The sequence below is a fragment of the Lepidothrix coronata genome, unplaced genomic scaffold (assembly GCF_001604755.1).
Source record: "Lepidothrix coronata isolate B3197 unplaced genomic scaffold, Lepidothrix_coronata-1.0 Scaffold129, whole genome shotgun sequence".
Classification (NCBI taxonomy): Eukaryota; Metazoa; Chordata; class Aves; order Passeriformes; family Pipridae; genus Lepidothrix; species Lepidothrix coronata.
Window position 1 is genome coordinate 99,089 of NW_016690309.1, and position 8,254 is coordinate 107,342.

The 8,254-nt window shown below is 43.9% G+C and overlaps 1 protein-coding gene across 3 annotated transcripts in view; it reads right to left on the minus strand.

The window, feature by feature from the left end:
- PPARA (peroxisome proliferator activated receptor alpha) overlaps positions 1-7,662 on the minus strand; it is a 29,441-nt gene extending 21,779 nt beyond the window's left edge. The window contains exons 1-2 of one of the 3 annotated variants that reach the window (XM_017826554.1): positions 7,606-7,662; positions 5,232-5,354 (exon numbers count right to left, since the gene is read on the minus strand). The gene's annotated coding sequence lies outside the window, so the exon portion shown is untranslated. Of the gene's footprint in view, positions 1-5,231; positions 5,359-7,337; positions 7,484-7,605 lie in introns of those variants that run through there. The other 2 variants (XM_017826553.1, XM_017826555.1) reach the window with 2 other exon arrangements.
- Positions 7,663-8,254: the final 592 nt, after the last annotated feature.

Sequence of the window (8,254 nt, forward strand, 5' to 3'; positions counted from 1 at the left end):
ACATCTTAATGGTAACATTCTTCCTGAATAAAGAGCTATTGTTCTGGAACAATACTTCTAAATCTAAAAGGAGAGGGGAAAAAAAGAAAAAGATAAGTTAAAATTACTTAATGCAAAAGGCTGAAAGATGATTTGGGGTGTTTCACATATTGATTTAAGATTGTGAAAAGCTTCGCTTGAGTCTTACCTGCCTTTTAATGATAACTTAGGCCTTGCAACTCCCCATTGTTAGTCTGCCTATTCAGATACAACTTCTCCACCTCACAGACTCCCAAACTTTGCGACCCTGATCTCGTTACACAGGTCATGTTTAGAAAAACTGAAATAAAAAAGCCCACAGCTTTGCATCTGCACCTGTTCCTGCAACAGCTCTCCTACTTACAACCTGCATTCCTTTAAAAGGGACACGAAGTCTATTAGTTTTCTCTTTTTGTTTACAGCTTCAATTCCTACATCTAAGCTCGGGCTCCTTCTTGTTTTGGCTTGGGACAAAGTCCGGTTACTTTGGTGTTTCATGCTGCAACTTTCATTTCAAAGACCAATAACAACAAAAAATATCTTTCTGCCTCAAGAGTGCCCCCTTTCCGTCTCCCCATCCCAAATCTCAGGTTACAGTTTGGGCTTTGCCCTGGCACACTCCTTCTAATACTCTTTCATCAGCCATATCAGCCAACCCCAAATCACCTCCTTCACCCCCTGGGGCCCTGCAGTCTCCCACCCCAGCTCCTGCAGCGCCTGCACAGCTGCACCATCTGCAGCCCCCTGCATGATTCATCACCCACCACAACAGACCGGGATTATTCACTGTTTGAAAAGCTACAGAGCAATTTACATCTGTTTCTGGAAGAGATTCAAGAAGCCTGAATTCGCCTTCTTAGCGGAGAACACCACCACTGTGTATTTTCAGTGGGTTTATTTCACTGATAAACTCTATTCCCTTCCCCAGACAGAGTAACATGACTGATTTGATAAACTAAATTCAGCTTAACAGAAGAATTTATATCCTATCAAAAAGAATGACCCTCAGACAAGGTATAACAGATTTAGGCCCCTTCTGCTTGCAAGTGTACTTTTGCAAACTCCAAACTTTTTTAAATTCCAATGGGCTAGCTTTCACACTCTTCTACTAGCACAAAAAAATCTAATGTCTTCTATAAATAGCATCTGGAGTTGTGTAGTTTACTTATTCTTCATTGTGCTACTATTTCACTCATTCCTTTGAAGTATTTTTACAGGCTCTTGTTGCTCAGTTATTACACTTAAATAAATACACAAATAAAACCTGCTAAAAATAAACTAACTTCAATTTAATGCCATGTGACAACTCAGAGCACCCAAAGTGGAATGAGAAACAAAATTCTTTCACTTTTTGTTTTGTTTGTTTGCTTGGGTTTTGTTTTGGATTTTTTTTGTTATGACAAAGGCCTTCAGTTTTAGTCTGATAACCTAGACATCCCTACCTTAAAAAGTTTTTCTTTGCAATAAATGTATCACACAAAAACAAAGTTTACAATGAATTAGCATTGCTGAAAGAGCCTTGGCAACTGGCATGACTGCAATTAATCTACATTTTTTGGCAAATGGACATCAAGTACTTGTACTTGCAAGCTCCTGACACGACAGATAGAGGATATTCTTGGGACACATGACTTCACAGCTCTAAATCAGGTCACTCACTACAGTATGGAGATCACAAGCCCCACGCTCCTCCGAGATCCAAAAGTGTTAAAACATAAGCGATTATTTTCCTGCCATTATTTTCCCAGCTCATCCCTCCCACGACACGAAGGGTGTCTGGTTACCAGTTTAACAGCAATACCAGCATTGCCACCCCACTCCTTTTAACTGAGGAAGCATCTGAATTGCAGAAAGGTGGAACTAAAACATGAGTCCAGGGAAACAGCCAGGATAAGAAAGCCTGTTTAAAAAGCAATATATGTACTTTCATATTCCAGTTTTACTTCACTTTGTAAGGCATTTCAGCCGGCTTGAAACAGACTTTGAAAGAGCAGTTATGGGGACACAGTATTTCTCTGCAGAGCCAAACTGAGTCATTGATTGCAAAATAATGTTACCTCAAGGGTACTTAGACAAGCTTAAGTAACGTAAGAGCTCCCTCAAATCACAAGGACATCCCTTCCACAGGTCCCCGCACCTTCCCTCTCGCTCCTCCCTTCCCAGCCACGCCACCCCCCGTGCCCGCGCTGGCTCCCGCCCTTGGCCACCCCTGCACTAGTAGGGGAGCCCAGAGCGGGGCCAAGCCGAGTGTCAGCAGTCCTCCAGGACTCCACCCTGGACACTCCGGCCTGGCCCGCTCCCAGGAAAACGCCAGGCCGGGAGCACAGCGCTGTGCCCGGGAGCCAGGGGCAGCCGCGCTGCCTGGGGAGGAGCAGGGCTGTGTCCCAGCCCCCGAGAACAGTCCCTGGCACGGGTTATTCCCCAGGCAGACACGGCCTCGGTGAAACCATTCCGTTCACTGAGTAACACGGGAAAACCAAACAGCCAGAGATGGTTGAACAGACCCCCCGAGGGGCTGCAAAAGCAGGGACAGAAACACACGGGTGGTAGATGGAAAGAAGGGGCCTAGATCAGATCTATCACACTCTGTAACCACATTTCTTGCTGCAGTCTATATCTGCAGGGCTATCAGGAACAACAGAGAGAGAAGACATCCTATTTTCTGTCCTTTTTGCATTTATGTGCTCATTCATACACACACACACCCCGCCATGTAAAAGAGAAATCGAATGAATGAAAGCTGCAAACTGAACAATTTGTATTCTTAAAGGCTAATCACTTCTACATTTCCACAGGATTTATTACAGGACTTATAATCTTGAGAAAATGCAACTCCTTGTAAATTCAGCTGGAATTATGGCAGCTCAGTATGCTGAGAATTGGGTGCCCAAAATGTACATTTAAGTTGAACATTTGACAGTGTTTTGAAAACACGGGCATGTTTATGTGCACTTATGTCTGTGTGGCAGCACAGAACACAACAGGTACAGCTGCTGCTTTTTTCAAAGGCAGTATCCTCTGCTGCTTGTCTCTTACTTTCAAGGTACCAAGGCTGCTGCCTGATTTGATCAGTCTGGCCTGCTTAATTGCACACAGCAGTCTTTTATCCTGAGGGGGGTAAGAATAAATAAATTTCACTATATATATATATATACATATTGTAATCTTCCCCTGAAAATTGCCAACGAGGCAACAATAGTCACTATGACCTCTGGGCTGCAATTAATTTTATTTTAACATCAGAGTGAGTGCATTAATGGACATCTGTGCTGGAGCATTCCCCAGCCCTAGGCCAGAAAGCCACCAGGCACTGCCTGCTGATGAATGCAGGAGTCTCCAAAGAAGTCTCCTGACACGAGGCCCACTTTCCCCCTCGCCCTCCCCCTCACACATGCTGCATAAAGATGGGGGGGAGTTCTTTTGTTTGATGACACCCTGCCCCACGACTCCAGTGTCAGGTACTTCATACCATTCTTGCTGAAGCAGTAACACTAACAGCAGGTTAGGACATATCATCACTAATTCAAGTCTTCACTTCCAAATAGGTGTTGCAAACGGACAAAAGTTCTTCTTACCTTCTGAACATTCACATTCAGTGGTTTGTTCTGTGATTTGTTATATCAATCATTTCCGGTAAATAATTATTTACAACAGAACAGGCCTGTAGCACTTATTTGTGTAACAAAAAAAAAGAATGGCAATACAAGCCTGTATGCAAATAACAGTATTCATTCAGCCTAACAGTGCTGGCTGCATGGATATATACAACAAAACAGTAATCCTGCCTCCAAACCTTAATCACAGGCTGTGAAATAGTTTCAGATGATCAATTTTTACGATCCTTTTTTTTTTTTGTTAAATATAAATAACAGTAAGCTATTATGGTACCATTTTTTTAATGTAAAATACACCAAACTCTAAGCTATCCATAATGACACATTCTCTCAGCTCCAGGATATTATACACTCACAGATGAGTAAGGTGTTACTCAACCTGCACTTCATTTGCACACCAAACAGCATTTCTGGTTTCCTTCTATGTACTTACCAACAAACTGAAAACAAACTAATGAGATACCAAAAAATGAAATATGAAAATATTGGACTAATTCACTTTCACATGTATTTCATCTGCCTGGAAACAACTTCAGTAGCTGCTCACTCCTCTGAGTTTCTCAAGGCAGACACATTTTTGAACAAGTTTATTTTACTATTTGGAAAGATTAAGTGAGTAATTTCCCAGTTTATATATTTTTTAAAAGCCATGATAGTATATCAGCATTTCTAGAAAGGAATGGGTAATTTGCCAAATGCTGGCCACTCCTAGTGTTTCCACAGGCACAAGACAAATTGAACTTAAACCAATAAATTTAGAGGAATATCGTACCAGAGAACAAATTCTGCCTCTTTGGTAATTTGCATCTTTCAATCTCCAAAGTAAAAAAAAATTCAACCCCATGTGCATTTTAAGACACAGCAAAGACCCACACAAACTACTCACGTAACAACTCAAGCCTCAGTCAGCACTGGAATGCCAATGAGTTGTATTTTATAATTTGTATTAATCTGTGCACGAGAAGCCCTTCACTGGACACAGAAATTACACTTCCTAGATATTTAAAGACACATGCAATGCACTTATAAATAAATACTGTTTCATAAGCAGAAACTATGAGAACTGGTATGAGGAAGTGGAGTCAGACTTGGCAACATCTCAATGCCACATGCAATCTGGTCACACAACAATCTTCTCATATCAATTCAATGTTTTTAAGACATGCCAAATATCACACTCTTTCAGAGATTTTAGTTTTACTTTGATGATTTAGAGCCTAACCCTACCAGATAAATACTTTTTAATTCAGTGAAAAAAATCAGCATTCTGCTTCATAACAAGTTGTTCAATATTTAATTTGACAGTGAAATCCTGATCACTCTACTTCTAAAATATTAAGAATTCAGAATTCTAATAACTATTGTCTAAGACCATAGTAGATATCAGAACATAAGGAAGTTTTACTTCCTCTGCTCTCCTGATTGTGCTACTGCTTTCTGTTTATCAATTATTTATTGGCACTGCTTGCTCAGATTTCTTTCCTTGTCAGTTGACTGTACATTAATCACTCCTGACAGCGATTCTACCCCAAATGTTTGTTCTTCCCTGGCTCTTCAAGAACAATGCCAGGACAGCCTCCAGCCCACATATGTACTCACCACTTCAGGTAGTATCTTGCAAGGCTGTAACAGAAGTTGTTTTCCAGAATCTGTTCCCTTTCCATTTCATGTGCACATTGGTGATAACAAGTGGTTCTTCATCAATAAAAAGCTGCTGACATCCTTTCTTAAAAAAGTAAAAATAAAGAGTCAACAAAATTTCCCAAAGCTTACTATTCTGATTTTATATTGAGATGATGTAATTTAAGGCTTTTCAAAAAATATTCCTTAATGCCTCTGCAGGAAAAAAACGCTGTCATTTCACTTGGGCTAAAATTACATTTTAAATGATTGAGGCTTTTAATACATCACTAGTTTTACAGCAGGACCACACTGACATTTAGCTAACTAGGGAATATGACTAGTATATCCCAATATCATTCTGATCTTTTTTCTTCATACTAGAAAAATTCAAAACCACTCAACTAAGAATATTATAGTGAAAGCTCTGTGCTATTTTAATTATCTGTTATAAAGCAAAATACTTTTACTCATAAGGAGCATTCCCACAAACGTCCAAGTCTTTCAATGGACAAACTGTTATGGTTTCCAAGGGGCATAAGATGTCTTTGCAATGGGCCTTTTAAGTACCATTTACACCCCCAAAGGTACAGATTTTGTTTTTATATACTTTACAAGGTCCATTAAAAACAACAACAACAAAAACTATACATACCTCTAAAATGCAAAAAATTAAAGATTTGGGGAGATTTTGAAAGAGCAGTCAGATTAAAAGAAAGTTAAAATTCCAAAATTCTTTAAGAAAGTATGCTTGAACATATAATAAATATGAATTCATTTATCTTCCGAAACAAGTATGGTGTCCCCTTTTTTCCCCTTGCAAAAATATGCAAGAAAAACAGAACTCAAATCTCAGCAGGAAAGCTACAATAAACTAAAGAGAAAAATAGTGCTGTTTGCAATTTTGAAGTACAAGCTGTTCTAAAAAGAAAAAATACTAAGAAAAATTCCTTTGCCCTCCTTGTCCATCTTGGGACAACAGTGAGCATTATAATCCATATTCTAGAACAAGATAAATACCTTAGGCCATATATCCTACTCTCCTGTAGGACATAATTTCCCCTAGTATTTTTATAACACTCCACACGTGAAATATTAAAAGCATAACTGGACGAAATCACAACTGAAATGTAACCCTCTCTCCCATGGTTTAAAATTCATTATAGCATTTATGAAGACTACAGGATTAACAGGAAACGAAGACCTTAAAGAACCACTGAAAAGCAAGTGACAAAACCACCAGGTGTTTGGGATGTGCAGGTTTGCAGTAGGTAGCCAGAACTCCCTGTGCACCTGACTGCAGAGGATGACAGTCAATATAAAGTAGCAAAAGATTGATAAGAATTTTTTTTGGACCACACTAAGAGTTCCTTCCAAACATGGGAAAAGGGAGGGTGCATGCTGCCTGCACAGTTCCACAAACTTCTGATAAGGTCTGCACACCCTCATCCTTCCAAAACACCACATCATGTTACTCAAAATCCCCAAATCTGCCACTAAATTAACTAGGAGCTGATGGCCCCTTGGCAGCTCACACCAGCTAACAAAGGTTATGACACTGGTTTAGCTTTGAGCAGACGTGTGACCACATCACATGAACCACAACTGCCCTTGGTTCCAGCATGAGACCAGGTAACCTCAGTGCTCAGTCAGGGATTCAGAATTCATAAAGGAAACAGTTTTTATAGCTGATCAGCTTTGCTGCCTGCAAAGGAAATATCTAAAAGTGATCAGTGCAGGATGCCAATGAGAAAATCTGTGCATGTTCTGTAACACAAGTGCAGTTTGACCACCACTTTCCTTCACAACAAAACTTATGTGACACCCCTATTAGTGCAGTACTACTAAGACATCCAATGCCACCAAAGTGCCAGACATTATCATTCCAGATAATCGTGTCTGATGAATCCTGTACTCATACTACTTCCCTCAGCGAGCTTAGGAACAGCTACCCGTGTTACTGAGACTGTGCCAATCTTAATATCAATACAAGGCAATACGTCTTCGCGCTCTTTTCCATCAGTACTTCTGGAATGCCTTCTGAAGAGCAAGTGGCCAGCCCCGGAGGGACAACCAAGAACTCACCAAACCAGAGAGCCCCCACTCCTAGGACAGAGGGCTTCCCTCCGAGCGGCCGACCGGGAACAGCACAACCCGCCTGGCCCAGCCAAGCCAACAGCGGGAACCTCCAGGCTCGTACTTTCTGCCCAGTGCCCGAGTTCATTCCAGGTTAAGGACAATCCAGATGTGCCCCGTTTAGGACACATGACAGTTGCCAAGCAGCACCCTGTGTGACGGGACATCGCACCCCCCCGTTCCCCGCTCCCCCGGGGTTCCCAGGCTGGCTCTTTACCTCCGCCCGCCCGCGCTGGGCCGGCTCTGCCCGTCCCGCAGCCCTGGGCCCGGTCCCCGCAGCCGGCGGCCGGCGCCGAGCCGAGCGCGCAGCGGGAGCCGCTACAGCATCTCCCTGGGCCGGCTACCTCCGCCCGCTGCCTCCGCCGCTCCGCCGAGGGCTTCGCACCGCGGGGCGAGGGAGATAAGGAGCAGCGAATAGCGAGGGAGGGGAGGAGAAGAGAGGACAGGTCATTAGCAAAGCCGCCGCCGCGTTAGCGAGGCGGGGCCGTCACCAGCCCCGGGCGGGCGCTCCCGCCTCCTCCCCGGAGCCCCGCGGGACTCGGGCACGGCGGGGCGGGGGACGCCCTTAGGGCAGTACCGTGCATCGCTGCCCCTGCGGGCTGCGCTGCGCCGGCCGGGCGGGCACCGCCGCGTCCCCGGCTGCCGGCGGGGCGGGATCGGGGTCGGGACCGGGACCGGGAACAGGGCGGGAGCGGCCGGTGACAGGTCCCGGAAGTGAGGTCGGCACACACCTCCCGCCGCGGCCGCGCGCCATTGGCGGGGCGGGGGCGGCCCCGCTCCCCTCGCACCCCGCTCAGTCCTCAGACCCCTCACTCACCTCACATCCCACCGGCCTTGGGTCCCTCCGCGCCGCCACAGCTTCACTG